The following is a 20,820-nucleotide window of genomic DNA, read 5'->3' as shown; positions in this document are numbered from 1 at the left end:
CTTTAGAAACTGCGTGAGAACAGGAACCCAGAGAGCTAATTGCTGGCTAAAGGGGCTTTGTGGGAGGTATTTGGGGGACGATGTTTAAACGTTGGGTGCCTTCCACTTGGCCTGGCCTACTGCCCTGTGAATGGCATCAAGGTGGCTCTGGGGATGGAGTCATCAAAGTCACACTCCTGAGACCTCCTTCTGGAGACTCTGATTCCTCCAGGGCAGACACCACCATGATCTTCGGCTTTGTATCATCAGAGCCTCATGTGGGGCCAGAGTCTATACCCAGAAAACGTTTAAACGATGAATGAATGGACCGGTTATAAGGTTTCCCTCCAACCTTGCCCACTAAAATGGCACAAAGGGAGGGACTCAGACCAACATTCCACTAGGACTGGTGTGTGCTCACCTGAGTTTCATTTCAGCCTCCCTAGCAGGTGAGATTCAGGAGGAGTCAGGAGGAGAACCCAGTCAGGCATTGTCACTGACACCGTGATCAAGATAAGACACTAGAGGCATCCCATTTAGAGCGGCTCTGCACACCCTCACTGAGTCTTCCAGAGCCTTGCACTTGAGTCCTCTCTGAGGGTGATGATGGAAATGATAGTACTTGTTGTGTAGCCATTCGCAGAGACAGAGCTCTGACTGCTTCCTGCCTGTGGGACCCAGAGGGCCTCCATAGGGCTTCGGGCAGTCCTTTCCCTGAAAGAGTCGGCCCCGCTACTGCAGGGAACCTTGTCTGCTGACTTGACACTTCATCTTGAGACTGCTGGGTTGCCACGCTTGGCTCCGGAACTCACACTGCTTTAAAGCTGCTTCCTTGAGGGCAGGAAGATCTACAGGGGATAAAAAATGAAATGGGCAATTTTGCCAAGGATTTGCAGTAGCAAAACAGAGAGCTGACAATAGGAACGTTCATTCTATTCAACAGAATGAGTGATCATGTTGTGTGCAATAAAAGGAAAGTGTCAGAGTTAGGAGAAATGATAAAATAGAGCACCAACCATTAAGGGTTCCTTCCTTATTTAATATTTATATTCCTAGCCATTGTTAGGGTTCCATCTCAAGCAGGGGTGAGACCTGACTGAAGTTCCCTATTGTCTGTTTTCCTGAAGAAGTGCTGCACAGTTTTTAATAATTTATCAAATAAGTAGAGTTCTCTCAGTTCAGCAGTCAGTATGTACTGGACAGTTCAGGAACATTTCCCCCCGTTCCGAGTTGGTATTTTGTACATGTGTTTGTATGTGTGTATTTTATATAAAACACACACATATAAAATATATTTAGTGGGCTTCCCTGGAGGTGCAGTGGTTGAGAGTCCGCCTGCCGATGCAGGGGACGCAGGTTCGTGCCCTGGTCTGGGAAGATCCCACATGCCACGGAGCAGCTGGGCCCGTGAGCCATGGCCGCTGAGCCTGCGCATCCGTAGCCTGTGCTCCACAACGGGAGAGGCCACAACAGTGAGAGGCCCACGTACGGAAAAAAAAAAAAAAAAAAAAAAAATATATATATATATATATATATATATATATATATATATATATTTAGTATGTGTGGATGTATGCATTTGCGTATGTCAGGGGAGAGAGGAGTTGATATTTACTCTGGCTCTGTCTTAGCTTTAGCTCAAGATCATCAGAAAGCCTAGATGAGCATTTCTATGCAAAGGGCAGACCATCAGGAGGGATCTTGTCCTATCTGCTGTTGGCGACGAAACCTTAGGCAGGGAATTTAATCTCCAGGTGTCTAATATTATTTGCTACCTGGAAAATGAGATAATCATACCTAACATCCAGAGACATAACGAATCATGAGTTACTGCATGTAAAGTGCCTGAGGCAAATGGAAGTTAACGTTCTTTGTGAGACAGGGCGGTAGCATTTAAACAGTAAAACTGTGGGACAGTTTGTGTTCCTTCTACATCATCCCTTCTCTCAAAAGAAAGATAGGGAGGTCTCTCCACCATACGTCTATGAGAATTTGGGTCCAGATTCTTAAGAGGTTTTTTGTTTGGGAGAAGATTGAAAGAGTAATAGCATTATATGAAGAGAAGACTAAAAAGCTACGAAGAATTGTAGGAAGGATTCAACGGGTAGCGCATGGTGTGCAGGGGCAGAGAGCTACTCAGATTATCACCTTTAGGTCCCTGCAGTCAAGTGCCTAGAGGAGACAAGCCTCTGAGGGACCAAGTATGTGCTGCCATAGAACATTTTAGTGAAGATAAGGAGTTGAATGGAGGTGGTTGGTTGCTTCTAACGCCCTGGGGAACTTAGGGGAAGAAAATAACGAGCTTGGGGCTTTTAATTTAATGTAAGTGGTAATGACCTGTGCTGCTGCTGGCTGAAGCTCTAGGAGCCTCTGCATGGTGCCACCATCTCTCCGTTCCCATCTGTGAAAACGGCGTGGTTCAGACAGGGACGCTCTCCCAGCCTGGGGCCCAGATTAAAGACCTGCAGCAGAGTCACAGCCAGCATTCCACATGAGCAAGAAACAAACATTTCATGAGGCTTTGGAGATTGTTGCTGCTAGAGCATGAAAGATGACTAATATAAAGTCTGTTAACATATTCTTTTGGAAAATGCTCACATAGTGTCCAATATCAGGACCCACTATGCTCATAGCTTGTTCTTTAAAAATCTTTCCAAGCACTAAGTTCCCATGCAGGTCTCCATTGACCCTTTATAAAGCAACTAACGTAAGTGTTACCCAGGGCCACGACTCTTCCACTTATGAGCTGTGTGATCTTGGTGAAGTTCCTGAACTGCTCTGTGCCTCAGTTTCTACATCTATAAAATGGAAATATTACTATTGCCTACCTCATGGAGTTTAGAGGAGTAAATTAAGTAAATAATGAATAGTATATGTATTACCCTCAAAGCAGTATCCAACATGTAGTAAATATTTATTAAATTTATTTATAAATATTTAATGAGTGTTTACCTTCTTCCAGGTCCTGAGCTGTTACTTATAAGGGCTTATATGTAAGGGCTTATAAGGATGAACCTGAACAAATTGGTTCCAATGTTCTTGGAGCTCTTAGGTCTGGGAAGAGAGATATATTAAAAAATGACTATTTATGAAAAGGAATTGTCCCATGACAATGTCCATCAGGGAGACTAACCTAATTTGGAGGGTCAAGAGTGGATGACCCTGAAGGAATGACATTTAAGAGCTAAAACGTGAGGGAGGTGCAGCCAAGATGAAGGTAGGGATGGTGGGGGGAAGTTATGCAAGTTAAGGGAGTGGTATATTCAAGGTCCTCGAGGCCGGAAGAAACGAGGTGCGTCAGAGAAGAGAAAGGAACCACTGGGGCAGGAGCACTGGAGGACAGAGCTCTGAGCCACGTGGCAGAGGAGAGAGGGATGCCTTTGGGGGCGTCTCAGCCCTGGGTGTGTGATTGTGGGCAAGCTCATCTGCTTCAGCTCTCAGTTTCCTTATTTCTAAGATAAACGATCCTTTCAGTTCTAAAATTCTTACTCTGGGATTTTTCTCACCTTTTCCTGGTTCCAAAAGAGCCAGTGAGGCTGTGCTGAAAGTTGTTTCTAATCAAGTCTAGTTGTGTAGGGTGAACTATGGGGAACAACCAGAAAGGGGGGAGGGTAGGCTCTTTCTGGTCTGATGCTTAACCTGACTTTTACATTGTAAAATGCAGAGTCATGACGGCTGACCCTCCAGCAGCTTTGGGTCCTTGGGTGGCATTGCCGTGAAAGCTCCTGCTAGAGGCAGAAAGGCAGGAGTCACGCTTATGCTCCCGCTTCCTCCTCTGCTCGTAGGAGTGTGGGCTTAAACATTTTTTTTCTGTTGTGTTTTTCTTCTCAGACTGCATGGTGAGATAATTTTAGCATTTATAGAAAATGGTGCTCCCCACTGGGCTTATACATTAACCCCTCCTAAGGTGAATGGAGCATGCAGTGGAGGAACTTAATTCTTTTCTCTTTTTCTTTCTTTTATTACTTTTCATTTTAAAAAGTTATTCACATGTAGTACATTTGAACCCAAGAGCAAGCAGAAAAGTTTTAAAAAATTGGTAGATATTTCTGTATCTTAAAACTCCACTGGCCTAATTGTGAATTTCTGAGTTAGGCCACACAAGATTTTTGGTTGTGTGTCCTCTGACATACATTGATTGCTGCAACACCAGCATCAGAATAGTTATCATTCTGTTGAGTAAATATGCCTCTGTCACAGATGGGAACAATTTTAGCCACAGTCTGTGCTGTGTTTCTCAGTGGAAACTTTATAGAAAAGTGAGGCTGGGGGAGATGGGAAAGTTGGGAGAATACACTTTGGGATAGGCTGCTCTGAGAAAGATGCCCACCCTGCTTCTCAGCTCCAGTCCCTCCCTGAGCCAGCTGCCACTCTGCCCTTGGCAAGTAAATGTTGCACTGGGCACTGCTCTCTTCAGCCCTTGCTCCTGACCAAGGTGCTGTCAGAGTGCTCTTCACTTTGATAACTGTAGCTGCTACCAGAAGACCCCTGGGATCGTGAACTACAGGATCAACTGGCAGGCACTTTTTTTTTTTTTTTTTTTGTGGTACATGGGCCTCTCATTTTTGTGGCCTCTCCCGTTGTGGAGCACAGGCTGTGGACGCACAGGCTCAGTGACCATGGCTCACGGGCCCAGCCGCTCCGTGGCACGTGGGATCTTCCTGGACCAGGGCACAAACCCGTGTCCCCTGCATTGGCAGGTGGACTCTCAACCACTGTGCCACCAGGGAAGCCCTGGCAGGCACTTTTGAACTGATGCCCATGTTCCCGCATATCCTTCCTAAGAGCATGTGCAAGGATAATCCACACTTTTCCCTGAAGTCAATCTGCTCAAGAACAGACCTGCTGTCCACAGGTCTACAGAGTCTCCTGTCCTCCTCCCCCTCACAGCCCATCTCCTACTTGGCTCGCGCCTGTCTCTGATCTTACTGTGGTGCCCTACTTGTGTTGGAAGACTTCTAGCATGTTAAACAGAGGAATGATGCAAAACGCTGGTCTTAGTAAAGTTGAAAAAGGGAATGAATGACTGGGTAGCAGGTACTTATTTGCAACTCAGGTGGCTCCTTTTCATTACTTTTAGCAAAATTGAAGGACTACCCAAAGGAAGTCAGCTGATAGATAGCGATGGATGGTGGTTGAGAATGTTCAAAAGAACTGAGAAACATTGCTGCAACAGAGCTCCTCCAATCCTATCCGCTTATTAATGTGAATTATTTTTTAAGGAAAAATATAATTAAAATGACACTGGAACTATATCACTAGCAGTGTGTGATATTATCTGTATTTATACAAGCTACTTTAGAAAAATCTTTGTCGGCCGCCCGCCCTCACCGTGAGGAGGATGTGGGAGGAGGAAGCGGCTGGGGAGATCAGCCACGAGCTGGAGCGCAGAGCGTGAGTGAGGGAGCAGAACTGCCTGTCCGCCTGCCACCGCCTCCCCTCCAGGAAGAACAGCAGGAAGCAGTTGAACATATTGATGAAGTACAAAATGAAACAGACAGACTTAATGAACAAGCCAGTGAGGAGATACTGAAAGTAGAACAGAAATATACCAAACGCCGCCAACCATTTTTTCAGAAGAGGTCGGAATTGATCACCAAAATCCCAAATTTGGGGGGTAACAACGTTTGTTAACCATCCACAAGTGTCTGCACTGCTTGGGGAGGAGGACGAAGAGGCGCTGTGTTATTTGACAAGAGTCGAAGTGACAGAATTTGAAGATATTAAATCAGGTTACAGAATAGATTTTTATTTTGATGAAAACCCTTACTTCGAAAATAACGTTCTCTCCAAAGAATTTCATCTGAATGAGAGTGGTGATCCATCTTCAAAGTCCACTGAAATCAAATGGAAATCTGGAAAGGATCTGACAAAACGTTCAAGTCAAACGCAGAATAAAGCCAGCAGGAAGAGACAGCATGAGGAACCAGAAAACTTCTTCACCTGGTTTACTGATCATTCTGATGCAGGTGCAGATGAGTTAGGAGAGGTCATCAAAGATGATATTTGGCCAAATCCATTACAGTACTACTTGGTTCTGGACATGGATGGGGAAGGAGAAGAAGATGATGATGAAGAGGAAGAAGGAAGAAGGATTGGAAGATATTGACGAAGAAGGGGATGAGGATGAAGGGGAAGAAGATGAAGATGATGATGAGGGGGAGGAAGGAGAGGAAGATGAAGAAGAAGATGACTAATGGAACACTGATGGATTCCAACCTTCCTTTTTTAATTTTCTCCAGTCCCCGGGAGCAAGGTGCAGTCTTTTTTTTTTTTTTCCTCCTTCTCCTCTTGTGCTCAGTTGCCCTGGTTTTTTTTTTGCAGTACACGGGCCTCTCACTGTTGTGGCCTCTCCCATTGCAGAGCACAGGCTCCGGACGCGCAGGCTCAGCGGCCATGGCTCACGGGCCCAGCCGCTCCGCGGCATGTGGGATCTTCCTGGACCGGGGCACGAACCCGCGTCCCCTGAATCGGCAGGCGGACTCTCAACCACTGCACCACCAGGGAAGCCCTCAGTTGCCCTGTTTTTGAGGTCTGTTTTCTCCTTTATACCATGACTCACAACTTATCTTGGGGGGAAATACCTTGAGCAGAATTCAATGGGAAAAGAATCTCTACCCCTTTCTGTTCCAAATTCATTTTTATCCCTTCCTGTCTCAACAAAAACTTTATGGAATCAACACCACCATGCTCTGTGGGAAAAAAGAAAAACCTTCTGCTCCCTTACCTCTGCTGGAAGCTGGAGGGTGCTAGGCTCCTGTGTAGTAGTGCATAGAATTCTAGCTTTTTTCCTCCTTTCTCTGTATATTGGCCTCAGAGATTACACTGTGTCTCTATGTGAATATGGACAGTTAGCATTTACCAACATGTATCTGTCTACTTTCTCTTGTTTAAAAAAAGAAAAAAAAACCTTAGGGCTTCCCTGGTGGCGCAGTGGTTGGGAGTCCACCTGCCGATGCAGGGGACGTGGGTTCGTGCCCTGGTCCGGGAGGATCCCACGTGCCATGGAGCGGCTGGGCCCGTGAGACATGGCCACTGAGCCTGTGCGTCTGGGGCCTGTGCTCCACAGCGGGAGAGGCCCGCGTACCGCCAAAAAAAAAAAAAAAGAAAAGAAAAAGAAAAAAGTCAATACTTAATACAGAGAATTATAACTTTCACAACTTAAGGTTATGATGAGAAATTTTATGTATCTACTTAAAATTACTCAAGGGAGTAAGTACATAGAGTTTCAAGAATTATCTGCTTCTAGTTCGTGAAGGATTTGGGATGTAGTGATTTCCAAATCTGGCTTGGGAATGTGTATTAAAAATACAGATTTCTGGGCTCCTTTTCAGACTTATGAATCAGAAGTTCTGGCTGTGGGGAGGATGGGACTTTATTTTTGACACAATCCTCTGATTCCCAGTGATGCTGATGCAGCCAACCCCAAGACCAGTGTTTGGCCCCTGTGTCCACTTGCTTCTACTTCCAGGCCTGAAGACCCTGCCCTGTCTTCGTAGGAGGGATTCATGAAGCAGGAGGTGACAGGCTGCTGTGGAGGTAGTGCAGTGGCAGAGACACAGGTGGGAAGGAACCACAGAGCCAGAAGTTCCTGAGGTGTCAGCCATGGAATGGGGACCTAGAACTGAAGCCATTCTGTCCATTTACTTTTAGGGGCAGTTCACATTGTCTCCTTAAATCATCTTTGTCTGGCTCATCCTTAGATGTGCCATTTTTGAGCTCTCTTTAAGAACTTTCAGTTCTTTATTGCAATTTTCTAGATTTATTAAGCAGAATTAATATTGGCCCAAGATCTACTTGGGATCAGTGAAAAAACATTGATTTAAAAACCATTTGACTTGCAAAATTTGAGTCCATCAAAAAATCAGAAGCAGTCAGTGATTTCTAGCCATCCTTCTGGATCTTTTGATTGTAAAAAATTCCCTCAGAATACGAGATGTGGCTATTACTAGGCAGTATAGAATATTCTGAAGGGTTTGACTTAATGGACTAAATTTGCTACACGTTGCTAGGGGTGCATTGTCTTTCTCTATACTTTCTTTTATGTGAGAAATTTGTTGCCATTTCCTGTGTCTCAACAAGATAAATGAACTAATTTAAAATATTTTCCACGCCTCATCTGTCCACTCCACAAGCTGTCAATGGGCTTGGATTGGGGGTTTGCGTGCCAGCAGTTCTCAGCCGGGAGTACTGTTATAGTGAAAAAAGAATGTCATTTCCATAGCAGCTTGGAACGCCTTTGCAAGTGTGCTTTCACATTCTTGCAGGACTGGGTAAGAAAGTCAATACTTGGTTGAGCTTTCTAGAGCTGATTTACTTGACTTAAATGAGGTCATTGTTATTTTTTTTTTTAATTGAGGAGATGGGAGAACATTTTCAAGAATTGATGAAGGGAAAACAATTTGACATGAGTTAACAACCAAAACAGAAAGAAAAAGAAAAATATTGGAGTTATTAAAATTTCAGATTATAAAAATTAAAGTGGGAAAAAGTTACTATTTTTCTTCAAAATAATGTTTCTAATTTAACATACTTTAAAGTGTTTTGTGGGTTGAATAATTAAAAAAATATCATGGCCTCTTCACAAGTTTATTATTTTTTATAGTCACTGGAATTCATCATATATTCCTCTGTAACACATTTAAAGGAAAAATCATATGCAGAGCATCATAGTGGCTCTTTAGGGCATTTTTCATCCTCTTTTTCATCTTCATCCTCTTTTTCATCAGGATCGAGTTCTTCCCAGTATTTACTGAGTGGTATTTGTAGAGGAGGCAGAGTGAAAGAAGTGATAAATTGGAAAGAATTTTTACTGTTTCTGAGATCGTACAGACGGGTTCCTCTTGGATTTTCCGAATTTTTTATACTTAATAATACATTTTCATGAGTCTTTGGGGGAAGTCATAACTTTGCTACATTGCTTATCTCTGCCGCCTGCTCACATGACACAATACTCTTGTGAGGTATAATATTAAAATCATCTCTGGCTAAAAGTGGATTTTGGCTTTTAGCCTAACACTGAGCAAATAACCTTTCCATTCCAAGTTAAATGTTCCCATAAGCTCCTTAAAACCAAATTTTCCTTGTTAAAAAGAGTTACCTAATATAATTCCCAAAGGGTAGGGTATGGAAGCTATTTAAATGAGGCTTAAAAAAAAATCCTTCCCACATTTTGCTGGCTTGGTCTTTCTTTTGCTAATATTTGATGGGTGTTTCTTTGCTAGGTTTGGAGTGAGAGGTCAGAATTCTCACAAGGGAGTTTGATGGTCCATCACATGGGTTCATTTCCTTAGCTCAAATTGTGGCTTAAAGCAGAATGCAGCTGCCTGTTGCCAGTACGCCTTCACCGGGGAATCACTGCAGAAACTCTATCAGGCCCCATCTTTGTACTTGATTGTGACCCCATTATTGTCCAGAACTCTAAACCTCCAGCTCCCTCATAGCACAAGGCCAGGCTTTCTATGGTTTCCCCAGTAGGTCAGCCCCAAGGTAGATGAAAATTTGATAGATGTGCTTATAACCTCTTTGGAGTTTTCTGTAGGAACTTGACAAGTAGATTCTTTCTACTAAATATTTTAACACACAGCTGTTAAAATGACATTTACCTCTTCTAGGACCATTTTTGACAGTGGCATGTAGTAGTTTCATTTTATTTGAAAACATCATTTGGGGTTTTATAGAAAAAAATAAAATATTTATCTCCACAGCTTGTTATCAGCAGGGAGGATAGGCATTCTTGGATGGATGGATGGAAGGTTTATTGGTAGAAAGATTCAAGAAGCTATTTTGTGATAAAGGATTTCTTTGCATTTTTCCTCTAGTCAAGTAAATTGCTTGTGGGTTCTTGCTAGGAAAAAATAATCCCTCTGGTGCTGCTTTTAATTTGATCAGGTTTAAAATGTTTTCAGAAGGGTTAAGCTTCCCTTGCGTTAATGTCTGGTGTGGTCAAATGGAGGATGGCTTCGGAAAGGGCTTTTTTATGATGTTCTATTCAACCTTGCCACAGGAGATTCAGTACAGTGGACCAGTCAAAACAATAACACCATTTTCACTTGACTTTAAGATGTGTGGTGTGTCCCCTTTCCCTGGACAGATAGTTCCTAAGCATATTTTTCTTTGACTGATGTGGTAAGGGTTTATGTTTCCTATGTTATATATCCAATGTGCCCAGCTGTCACTTTCAAAAAATAGGCACATACCACAATATTAACCCACTGTCATAATTTCTCATATATGTCTGCTGATAACTACACTTCACTTGCAAGGGGAAGAATTAACTGTACATCCTGTTTTTGTCCATTAGGTAAAAGTTTGCAAGATAAACTATAATCCTGGTGGGGCATAGGAGCATTTTTATGAGCAGGTGGGCCAAGTTGTGAAAAGACCATCATAAAGCTTAAAACTTGGGGAAAAAACCAAAACCTCCTCTGCTTGGGGGCTCTGTTTTTAATCTGATCCTCTGCTGAGTTCATGAATATTTCAAGGGAACCTGAACAGGTTATTCTTTCTTCCCTGGGGGCTACTGGGTGGTTTTCAATGGAAACATGCAGTTTGTCACTTTCATAGGAATGGTTTTAACACTGTGTAAGTCCAAAGTGGAGGTCAGAATTCAATTAAGAGAAATAGGGAAACCCCGTGTGACATTTTGCTAAACTTCACACAAGTCTAGTAATAGAATAGAATAAAACGTCCACCCCAGTAATGTAGATGTTGTTGAGGTTTTTTTTTTTCCCCCTAAAAAGCTTAACATCATTAAAAAAAAAAAGAGTTTTCCCTCTGGAAGAAAGCAGAAATACATGCTCCCTATACTTTAAGAAGGGTCTTTGAATCCAGGTGTTTAGTTTCTTACATTTTGATGAATACTGGATAAATGTATGATTTCAGTGACCCTGCTTTAAAAAAAATAGTTAACTAAACACGGCTATTGCAGAAAAAATGAAAATACTCAAAGTCCTGGATGAAAACCCTGAATCTAGTATGAAGATTCTTCCCACCCCCCCACCCCCACCTCCCACTTCTTAAAAGTAAATCTGAAAAAAACACACTGGTGATAAAGAATTAAGCTGTGGTCATCACACTTGCCATTGAAATGGGAAGCCAGGATTGAAGAATGAGCACACTGGCTCACAGCTGGGAAGACATCAGCAGGGGGAAAAAAGATCACGTGGTGCTGAGGGAGGCTGAACAGGGGAACTTGGTACATACTAGTTTGAGAAGAGTTGTTGATGCTTGTCCTGCCACAGGGCTCAGCCACAGGCTCAGCAAATGGGGCTACGCTGTTCTGTGAAGATTTGTTGAAAAATCACACCCTTTTTGTTCCTCAGTGGTATAATCCCCTTATAACTGGTGCAATCTGATTTTCTGCCTCATTTGTATCCTATGTTCAAGCTCTTGTGCCTTTTGCTGTGGCAACCAGAAAGGAACAGATACATTATCACATTCTACTGTTTTTTTTTTTCCTTTTTTCCCTGATCTTTTAAAGGGTACAGTAACAATGGCCATGTTTGCAAAGCCTTTTGTGTTTAGAGAGCACTTTTGTATCCATTACCCCCTTAATTCCCACGGTGATCCTATGAAGCGCAGCTGTAGAAACTGAGGCTCAGGTGCACATGGGAACTCACCCAAGTACCCCGCTCCCTAGTTGGGGAGCTGGAGCTCAAACTGCAGTCTCCCTCAGTACCTCTCCTCTGTCAGGGAGCCGGATGGGTGTGAGTAAGCCTGAAATTTGCTCAGACACCGGCAAGCATTATGAGCCCCAAATCTTAACCTTTAGTACAAAAAAACCTAGAGGTCTTGAACTCTTCTTTCTGTTTCCTCATTTTGCATTCATTTGACCACAGTCATTTGAAGGGGATTCCAAAGAATACTGTTTTTTCTTTATCGTTTACCATTGAAAAGTACCACTTTGGCCTCAAATTGTAGCACTGAAATTTATATGTATACATACTTAGACAAAAGCAGCTTGTCTCTTACTACCTGAAGCTTGATGGACTCCTGTTCCATGGATCAGCTGAGGGGCTGTCTCATCACACACAGGCATACACATAAGGGGAAAAGGGGTGTGAACTTCAGGATGAACTGGATTATCCTCATCTTTTAAAAAAGTAATGTGGGGCTTCCTTGGTGGCGCAGTGGTTGAGAGTCTGCCTGCTGATGCAGGGAACACGGGTTCGTGCCCCAGTCTGGGAGGTTCCTACGTGCTGCGGAGCGGCTGGGCCCGTGGGCCATGGCTGCTGAGCCTGCGCGTCCGGAGCCTGTGCTCCACAACGGGAGAGGCCACAGCGGTGAGAGGCCCGCGTACCGCAAAAAAAAAAAAAAAAAGTAATGTGAATGATAGAAGACAACCACACTTTAGTTTTACGATTGCCAATGAGCCATAATAGAAGCAGTAAATGTCTCTTAGAGTTCTTTCACACATCTGCTTTGGTAATTCACTGTTCTGTTTGAACAGATCTCACAGAAATGGAATTTTTAAATACTGAGAAAATTCCATTGAGAAATAGAGGGAGAATGAAAAGCTCACCATAAAAGCCATGGCAAAAATAAGCAAGATGTGGCCCACATCTGAAAAATGTTTACTTTTAATTTAAATGAACTTTTCAGAGAAGTTAGTGTTCTCACCGTTTTGCTGAAGAGTCAATTGCTGGGCCAGTCTAATACCTGTTTGACGTTGTTTAGCCAATTTTTCATGACAGAAACACATTGTAGGTAATGTGGATACGGCATTGTTATTTTCATGAAGAAAATCTGCATGGTTAGAATTACTTGACTCCTCTGTTGCCGCTATACACCTTTTTATGACCTGTTCATGGCTAGTTGCAAAAACAGGGAAACTGAGGGTAGTGCACAGTGTCTTTGGTTCGTTGTGGAAGCAAATCTGCCAGTTTTGATTTTGAAATGTTAGGAAAGAAAAAAAAAAAAGCTCTAAAGATACCATGGTTTTTATGCTCTAACCTTTTTTGATTATTATTGTAAAAACAGTAAAACAACAACCTTAAAAAAGAGAAACCTAGGGTTCCAGTAATCTAATCATGATGCTTTCCATTTTTGCTTATTCACTGAAATATTTGTTCTTATGTGGTGATTGTAATCACTGTGTCATTCACAGTGATTTTAGACATTTTTAATTGTTCTGTGTCAGGGATTCTTAAGTTGTTTCATGGACTCTTTTGGCAGTTTTTGGTAAAGGCTCTGGATAGTTCTTCAGAGAAGTATTTTAAAATATTAAAAATAAAATACATAGGATTACAGAGGAGACAATAATATTGAAGTACACTTACTAAAGTGTTTTAAAAATTAGTTTGTGATGTGGTAACGTGGTTTTTTTTTAATCAATGCATTAAATAACAAGATGCGGAAATCTATAGTTACCTAGTGTCTGAATGATTACGAGCGTCAGTGTTTTGAAACTGTGGCTTTGAGGATGAAGAGGAACTTCATGCCTCATGGTCCCTGTTATCTGGGTGAAGGAAGAGGCTCAGTAGTTTTTAGAATGTGAGGATTTGGGCTTGGGTTCAAGAGTGGTAAGGTTTGGGAACAGATGGGGCAGCCTTGCTTAGCTCTGACTATGTCCTGGGGACTGAGAAACCTTTTATAGATGTCATTTCTTTGAACCCTGAGAACAGCTTCATGAGGAGTAATTGCTGTTGTCATCTTTACTTGACCAGTGAATCAGCTAAACTTGGAAAGATTACCCACAAATAGATCATTGAAAAAAATATTGACTATTTACTCGTCCTCAGAGGAAGTCCACCTAAATAATCCAGAAGCAATATCCTGGTTAGTAAATCAATGCAAGGCCACAGTGGGGGCAGGGTTAGGGTTCAATCCTAATCCTTTGACCAGAGCCTGTCTTACCGCCTTTTGTCCATTCCCTCAGCTGGGAAAGATGAAAGAACTTCTCGGTGACCCTAAGGGCCACTTGAGATTGAAACCCCACATTTGTCTAATCTAGAAGACAAATCCCCAAACTCACTGTTAGGTGATTTTTCCTCCAGAAGCAGGAGGAGGGATGGGCTCTGGACTGGACAGTGTTCACACAGGGGGCTGTACCCTGACCTGGCTCTTCTCAGGGCCACAGTTTTCCCCACTGGAGAGGGAGAGGGTCTTCCTCTGAAAGGCCACCTGTGACACGTCTGCTAATGTTGACCTAATAGCTTTTCATCACTGCTTCCTCAGTTTTATTTGGAGACATGGTGCTGGGATATTTTAACTTAAGCATAAATTTTCTCAATGTGGTCTGCTGCTGGTCTAATTGAAAGACAAGAGGCAAAGAGGTTGCAGCAGGCCACAGAGAGAACTGTTCATGGGTGACAGTTTCTCACAGGAGTCAGATGTATTCAGGGGCCTTGGGGCAGCTTCTGGTGTTTAGAGCAGGAAGTACACCCCAGCATCTTGGTTTGTGTAGTGATCAAAAAAAAAATCATGAGATCTCTTTATTTTTCCTTTTCCCAAACATTCAAATAAGTACCATTCACCAAGATAAGTATATGTAGCAGGAGTGTACATAAATGTTCATTTAAACTGTTAAAAAGTGCCTGTGGGAAGTCAGATAAGAGAGGCGGTTGAAACTTGGCTCGTGGGAGCCAGTTCCTTCTCTGCAGATTAGACCCGACCAGTGAACGCAATTTCAGTAAATATACAGAAAACAGGCATTTCAGAAACATACACTCCTCTCTAAAAAAAAAACCTTGGAACAAAACAACCCGGCAACCTTTATAGTGTTAGATGTTTGCACTGTCTCAAAACAAATATTGCTAAGGATAATTAATCTTTGTCCTTGATTTATTCTGTTTTTTTGTCAGATATCTTAAGGCCTTCAGGCTTGAGGCCAGAAATAAATAGAAAATGTGTCCTAGTCCTTGATCTGATAATGCCAATAGCAAGTCATATCAGATATTCATAATAAATAAAGATTTTTTTTTTTTTGCCTGTCCTTGGAACAGCAGGAATCTTGTAAGCCAGCCTCCCTAAACTGTGACAAACAGGAAAATTGTGTTTCTTTTTAGATTTAACAGAGAATTAAATGATTAAAATGCTGTCATTTCCAGCATTAATTCAGAGCGATCTATAAAAATTCTTCTAAGTTATAAGTAACCTCACAAATTTGTGTCGAATTTTTTTTGTAAGGTAGAGAGCACATATCAGTGATTAAGCAGGACCTCATTGTATCAGAAAGGACAGAGTGCCTTTTTTTTTTTAAGTACATAATTCAGTAATCCTGGGTTCAATTAAATGCTTTATTCGAGGAGAGTAAGAATTTCTGTTTGATCTCTTGTAAACAATAATTTCAAAAAATGAAATTTCCTCTAGGAAAAAGGTGCTCTTTAATATTAACATAAAAATAAATAAAAGTACAAATAAAAAGTACTTACAAAATGTTTATTTTGTGGTTTAGGAGGCTTGCTTTCCTCACCCATCAGCTAGCTGAAAGGTGTTTAGTGACAATAAGTACTCAGAATAAGATTTGTTCTGAAGCTCTCTATATGCTATAGTTGTATGCCCCCTTTGCCCTTTAAATCTGAAATAAGCTTGAAATGAAGTATAGAACCCAAACAGGCTGTTAGAGAAGTAGAAATGATAAGTGATTGATTTTTCTCAGCATAGATAACATTGCCTATTTCGTGATTCAGCAAATGCTGCTTTATACTATCAGTGAAGTGCCTCTTTCAACATGAGATTGTGATGTCGCCTTTAATATTTAATTTATTTGCAAATGCTGCTTATATGTCTGGCTTTTCTGCATAACTCAGGTAGTAATTGCAGAGGGGACGCTGTTTTCTGCTGAGGGGGTGTCAGGAAGAAGGGCAGGAGACGTTCAGGGGCTAGCTTGCTGCCCCCATGACTTCTCACCACTTCTGTGTATTCAGGCCATGTTATTTTGGCTGTTTCTGTGACTAGCCTTTGTGCCTGTGCTGAGCTGGATTCAAAACCAGGTCTGTCTGACTTCCCAGTCCATGCTTCTAATAACTGTGAAATACTGTCCACGTAGGGAAGACAGGAGAGTGTGGTGTTTGGTCAGGGCACTCCCCAGATATTTAGTTTGCACACATGCCAGGTGCCTTCGATAATAAGATGAGTAGAATTTGTCCAACCCTCAAAGAGCAAGAGATGGATGAGCAAAGAGACATGCCTGGGCAACAGGCATTCTTAGCCCAAGGTTGTTGAGATTTTCTGGGCTGCTCTGGAGACTTGCTTGGTTGCTGAAGCCACTCAGAAAACTAGCTTTGTTACATCCATCTAGAATGTCCTCCCTCCCTCCCTCCTCATCCCACTGCATGTGGACTGGCTGAAACCTGCTAGTCCTTCAAGGTGAACTCAAAGGCAGCCCGCTCTCGCTGGCTTCCCCAGTTCTCTAAAACCCGCTGGACAGCTTCCCTGAGCCACTCGGGGGACCCCGTGTCCCCGCCGCCACTGCAGGCTCAGCCATCATGCAGCACGTCCCCAGCACCCTGAAAGGCAGCATAGGATCTGGTGTAGAAGCATTGCACGTAGCCTCTGAACACCAAGAAGTTAATTACAGGGAACTTCTGACTTTTACTTTATTATGAGTTCCCGGGAGCCAGTCTGTGGAACTGACCCAGAAGTGCCTGGACATGGTGACTCATGGCCCTCAGTTCAGAGCAGTGCACAGGTCACCTGCCTGAGCAATCCTGCCACCTGGCCTGAGCCGTCCAAGCAGAATCACACCTCCTTCCTCGTCCTATGTTTGGTGTCCCTCGGTTGGCTGTCATGAAGTTCCTTCTTTGTTGCCCCTCTTTCTCATTTGAAGAGTGGTGAAGATCAGGGGCGCAAATGGGTAACTGCTCAGGTGCACTTCCCGGCTTCACCTTTGTTCTGCTGGTCCATCCCCATCTCCTTCCAAATCTGTAGCACTTCATCTTGCTTATTGTGATGACCGTGGCAACACTTTTGTCACAGCTCTTTTTATTTGCCAAATTAAGCTTCTTGAATAAATGGTTGGCATCTTTTTGTGTCTCCTTTTGCATTTTTCGAAATGCCTTTCATATAGAAGATATTTAATAAATATTGAGACAGCTGAAAAAATGAATTGACACATTATATATAATAAGGAAAAAATACTTCATGTGGTCAGTGGATATATATTGAGCACCTACTGTGTGCAGGCAGTGTTCTAGTACTGGTATTAAAAGGTGCTTCCAGAGGATTCCTATTTGGTGATCTTCCTGGTGGTGTTTCTGCTGATCCAAAATTAAAAAAAAAAAAGTGTGACTGGGCTGTTGACATAATGCTTTTCAAGAGTCATTTGTTAATTTGTCAGTTTGTGTATGAACTGCCATGGCCTTTCCAGTTCTAGAATCCTTTTGTGATTCTTGTTTAATATTTCTCAGGGCCAACAAAGCCTCCCTTGCTTGTTTTGAATAAGTACAGCCTTCTGGCTGATCCCCACCACCTCTGCCCGTTTTTCTGGCTCTGTCTCTTGGCCTGGCTGAGCTCATTCCTCTGCCCTTTCCTCTTTAGCCTGCTGCTTGACTTTTTCTTAGCTTCTCACCTTTTTTGGGGTGAATCTCACTAAACAAAAAGCAATGAGATAAATGGTATCTGATACATATCATAAATAATGATTTAATTCAACACACTTGACACCGTGAGCCATTTATTTTAATGCTCTGAACTTGAAGAGTAGAAATAACTTTTCTTGATGGGGGTGTGGAGAGACAGAGTGCTCACCATGTTACGAGCTGATGCACAAGTATTCAGAATTGACTTTTACTGTATCATTTCGTGATGTCTGCCATTTGTAATATCCTTAGACCACTGAGATCAGAACAGCTCTGTCTGGCCCGAGTGGTGTGAGACTGCATATTAATTGCTGCCCCTTACTATAGCAGCCCATACCCTACAGTGTGAGTTCACCGTGGACCCCTTGGTTTTCAACCTTCCCTTCTCCCTTCCTCCCCAGCCGCTCTTTAGCTCTCTGGGTAAACTGATTTCTCTCGGTATCAATCTACTTCTCTCTCTGTTCCTTCTGAATCTTGCTCTCACATGACAGCTCTCGTGTTCTCCTTTTCATTCTGCCTAAGTTGTTTACATGTCTGTTTCCTCCGCTGGACTGTAAGCTCCTTGCTGTGGATCTTAGACTGCAAAACCACAATAAAATCATACTACAAATCATATTAAAAGAAAAAAGAAGGGAAGGGGATGTGGTTTGAACCTGTAACTCCTTCACAGCTCATCATTTCTTGATGCCCTTTGCCAGGCTGTGTGCTCAAGGAATCTAATGATACACAAAGACTCATTGCCAGATACTTCATTAAATCCTCAATCCATTAGGAGCTTTAATGGCCTATGCCATTGGAATAAGTATGGAAATCCAGTCCCCCAAGAAAGTACAGTGATCTATAAATCATACTTGCCTGAGGATTCTCTCAGCCCTTGACACAGAAGAATAGATGAAAAAACATTGTACTTCCTGAATTGCCTTATACTAGAGCCTCTCAGAATAATCCACACCCTTTAACACTTTAACCCTGCAGCCCAGTGGTTCTCAAAGAGTGATCCCTGGAGAAACAGCATCAGTATTACTGACAACTTGTCAGAAATGCAAATTCAATAGCCCCAGCCCAGACACACTGAAATTCTGGGGGTGACACCTGCCACCTGTGCTTGAAGCAGGCCTTCCAGTGATTCTGAAGTCCTCTAACATCTCTGGTGTCATAGTTATGTGTGGTTTTTTTTTTTTCACTGTTGAGGAAACAGGTGAGCAGGTCTATAGCTTGACCAAAATATACTTGCCTGACTTCAGTTTAATTCAACAAACACTGAGCAGCTGTTACGTCCCAGGCATCCTTACTAGAAAACCATAAAGGTGAATGACACCTTAAAGTCACTCTCCAGTGTCATCCGTGTCAGCATTTTCCTGCTCTGCTGTGTTGGTCTCCCTGGACATCAGCCCTCCTCAACTTTGTTCTGAAGCACCCCAAGTGATGGCTCTCTAGGCTGCCTCATTTGACTTCTCAAACCTCCTTTATTTATCGTCTTGCAGAAATTGGTTCCTTATCCCTTTCCCAGTGGGTCACTGGCATCTCAAACAGGAACTGCAGGAAGAATGGCCCTGTCTTTCTGAACTTTCTGTGCTTTTAAGTGCCCAACAGTCTTACTGTTCACACATTCCTTTCAGTCCTCATCCCTCTAGAAATTGGTCACCTCAACCCTCATCTATTTCAAAACTAAAGCAGCTACTGAAGAGGTTCTTTCCCACAGCACACAGACTGTCCAGCCCTGGCCTTGAGTGAGTAGCTCTATTTAAAGGAAAATATAGAATCTCTGTCAACAAAGAATAACAGGAGTGAAAAACACTTAACATTTACCTTCCTCCTAATAGCCACTTCCCTAGTCCAAGTCCTCATCATCCTTTGCCTCAGTATTTCTGTGGCTTCCTAACAGTTTCAGTTCCCACCAGTCTGTTCTTTATCCACCTTGCTGGTAGAGTGATCTTACTTAAATACCAATTCCATCATTTCACAGCTCACTATCTTCAAATACGTGCCCATGGCCTATAGCTGGGGTCAGCACACTAGGGCACGTGCTTCTTGTTGTAAATAAAGTTTTATTGGAACACAGCCACACCCATCATTTGTGAATTATCTGTAGCGGCTTTTACACTACAGTTGACCCTTGAGAAACGTGGGTCCATTTATCTGTGGATTTGTTTTTCAATAAATATATTGGAAAATTTTTTGGAGATTCGTGGCAATTTGAAAAACTTGCAGAGGAACCATGTAGTTTAGAAATATGGAAAAAATTAATAAAATGTTAGGTATGTCATGAATGCATAAACTATATGTAGATACTAGTCTATTTTATCATTTACTACCATAAAATATACACAGATCTATTATAAAAAGTTAAAATTTATCAAAAGTTACACACACAGACCACACATGGTGCCACCCATTACATTAGGCTACCATAGAGCAGTCATATTACTGCTTCTTCATTATTAATGCATGAATCATTATACCTGTAAATAAATATGAATTTTTTAATAGTATCTTTTCATTTTTGATGCCTACTGTTAGCAATATATTTAACATCTACAGTTTTTCATATCATATAAGACAATATTGATGTAGGTACTGACAGACAATTCATCTTGTAAACAGATGACATAAACTTAGGTATGGATAAATGTAGTACGGTACTGTAGATGTATTATATCTTCTTTGATTTTTTAAATAACATTTTCTTTTCTCTAGTTTACTTTATTGTAAGAATAGTGTGTATAATACCTATGACATACAAAATACGTGTTCATCGACTGTTTATGTTATGGGTAAGGCTTCTGGTCAGCGGTAGGCTATTAGTAGTTACGTTTGAGAGAGTCAAAATTTACATGATTTTTGACTGCGCAGGGTTTGGGGTTGGTGCCCCTAAGCCCCACATTGTTCAACTATACAATGTAGAGTGGAGTACTTGCAACTGGCACTGTATGGCTCACAAGCCTAAAATATTTATCTGGCACTTTAAGAAAACTTCTGCTACCCTTGGTCTATAAGATAAAATTTAGTCTGTTTACAGTTAACTTACTGATATGTTTGGGTTTAGTTCTACCAATTTACAACGTGCTTTTTCCTTTGCTCCCACCTGTTCTATGTTTCTGTTTCTTTCCCTTTCATGTCTTTGTTTGAATTTATTATTTTTCCTTTTTCTATTTGTTTTCACACTATTAGTGAATTGGTACTTTTACCCTTTTCCCAGACAATTCAAGAACATTTAGAACATTTAAAACTTCACTTTTACTACTTCTTCCTTATATGCTACAATTGTCATCTATTCAAATTCTCTCTCTCTTTTCAAACCCAGAAGACATTACTGTTA

The 20,820-nt window shown here is 42.0% G+C and overlaps 1 protein-coding gene and 1 pseudogene across 4 annotated transcripts in view; both read left to right on the top strand.

The window, feature by feature from the left end:
- Positions 1-20,820, top strand: part of KDM4C (lysine demethylase 4C) — a 397,059-nt gene that overhangs the window by 290,894 nt on the left and 85,345 nt on the right. The window lies entirely within an intron of this gene.
- On the top strand, positions 2,091-6,176 carry LOC132492326 (protein SET-like; annotated as a pseudogene).

Source organism: Mesoplodon densirostris, chromosome 6, assembly GCF_025265405.1.
Source record: "Mesoplodon densirostris isolate mMesDen1 chromosome 6, mMesDen1 primary haplotype, whole genome shotgun sequence".
In the NCBI taxonomy this organism is placed as follows: Eukaryota; Metazoa; Chordata; class Mammalia; order Artiodactyla; family Ziphiidae; genus Mesoplodon; species Mesoplodon densirostris.
Note: the sequence above shows the minus strand (reverse complement) of the source record. Positions and strands in the feature narration are given on the sequence as shown.